The sequence below is a fragment of the Carlito syrichta genome, unplaced genomic scaffold, assembly GCF_000164805.1.
Source record: "Carlito syrichta isolate Samal-C Ts95f unplaced genomic scaffold, Tarsius_syrichta-2.0.1 Scaffold123285, whole genome shotgun sequence".
Taxonomy (NCBI): Eukaryota; Metazoa; Chordata; class Mammalia; order Primates; family Tarsiidae; genus Carlito; species Carlito syrichta.
Window position 1 is genome coordinate 369,535 of NW_007067381.1, and position 2,127 is coordinate 371,661.

The window sequence follows — 2,127 nt, forward strand, 5'->3', positions numbered from 1 at the left end:
ATTTCTTATAAACAGTAAACTACTACATATGTCTTTTCTTACTCCTGTCTTCACTCCACCTGAAAAAAGAAAATTAATGAGAAAAAAAATGAGCAAATACTTGGTAATATACTGACACAGTATTAGTCTCTTCAAAGATCTCATATGCCAGTAATTTTAAAGGGCCACAATACACTCCAGATTTTGCTGACAGGTATTTCTGGATTGCATGATAAGTCCTTCCACTGTTTGTGGGGCCTGAATGGAATGTTATCTTCCGCTGTTGACTCTGGCTTCTGGACACCAGTTAGGTGGTATTCTTTTTTTTTTTTTTGAGTTGGAGTCCCACTCTGGCGCCCAGACTGGAGTGCAGTGGCCACTCCCGGCCACTGCAGCCTCGACCTGCTGGGCTCCAGGGATCCTTTTGCCTCAGCCTTCCAAGGAGCTGGAACTACAGGCATGTGCTACCACACCTGGCTAATTTTTTTATTTATTGTAGAGATGAGGTCTTGCCAAGTTGCCCAGACAGGTCTCCCAAGGCGCGGGATTACAGGCTGAGCCACCAAGCCCAGCAGGTGGTATTCTTAAGTCATTGATTTTACGTAGATCAACCTTACACCCCAACACAGGAAATATTTGGTGTGTCTCAAGAAAAATGGAAATAAATCATCCACATAAGCTACAAAGTAGCAAATGTCATTCAAAACAATGTGAATGTCCACATCCAGGGAATGAGACTGCATAATATAGTGTCTAAAGCTTATGAAAGGTTGGTGGAAGAGATGAGTATTGACTCCATAATCCACATTTAGTTTCTGGATTTCTTTCCTCTTGTAAAATTTGTCCAAGATCGTCTTTACTTTATTCTTGTCCAGAGGCCAGGTTAGCTCGGCCCTGACATTGCTGTTGGCTCTGGCAGCCTGAGGTTTCACATCAGGGGTAGGAACAAGGACGTATTCAAGGCTTTGGAGACATCAGAGGCAGAGGGGGAGGTGGTGACAACAGCAGGAACCTACCTCAGGGTCCTAGTAAAGTGCCCTAAGTGGGGGCAAAGAGCAGAGCAGGCGGCTGCCCAATGGCCAGCCTGGCACCCCGCCGGGAGCCAAGTCCACAGCAGGGCACACCAGGGAAAGGACATAGAGGGTGCAAGTCCTGAAGGAGCCTAGAGCAGCCCCCAAACTTCTTAGTAATTAGAAAACTCAAAACAACAACAATTTTATGTGCTACTTATCAGATTTGCAGAATGCAAACTATCTACCAGTGTCAAGGGTTAACATGGTTATGAAACCTCAGGACTTTTATACCCTGCTGTGGGAGCCCAAAGTGACACAACCACTTTGGAAAACTATTTTGCATTATCTAATAAAATGAAAGATGTGCACATTCTGGAACACTCTCCCTCTGATATTCATGTGACTCCTGCCTCATCTCCTTCAAGTTTTTGTTTATGTCACCTGATCCTCACTTCCCTCTTCCTAATCACCTGTGTAACATTGGAAACTGCCCAAACACTTCCTGTCTCTCCCTCCTGCTTTGTTTTTCTTCATGATACTTATCACCCTTTAAGACATATAATTTCTATATTTATTTTGTTTATTATCTGTTTCCACCTACTAGAAAGTAAGCACACGGGCTGAGGTAGTGGATTGCCTGAGCCCGCGGGTTCAAGATCCGCCTGGGCAACTTGGTGAAACCTCATCTCTACAATAAAAATAAAAAATCAGCCGGGCGTGGTAGCGCATGCCTATAGTTCCAGCTGCTTGGAAGGCTGAGGCGGAAGGATCGCCGGAGCCCTGCAGGGCGAGGCTGAGGTGGCCAGGAGCAGCCACCGCACTGCAGTCTGGGTGACAGAGTGAGACTCCAACTCAAAAAAAAAAAAGTAAGCAAGCACATGAAGGCAAAGACTTTTACCGGTCTTTATTATGGATTTGTGCTTCAAGTCTAAAATAGTGCCTGACAGAGAAACTTGTTAAATTAAATATCTTATGGTCCAGCAATCCCAGTAAGGCATACGTTCTAAAGTAACTCAAAATAAGAGACATGCACAAGAATGCTTGCAACTGGATAACTTACAATGGGAAAAAACAGCACAGCAAAATTAAAAAAAAAAAACAAAAAAATGTAGCTGTATATCAACAAACTATTGAA

At 43.8% G+C, this 2,127-nt stretch overlaps 1 pseudogene; it reads right to left on the bottom strand.

Moving 5' to 3' along the window:
• Nucleotides 1-1,117, bottom strand: part of LOC103249650 — a 68,788-nt pseudogene extending 67,671 nt beyond the window's left edge.
• Nucleotides 1,118-2,127: the final 1,010 nt, after the last annotated feature.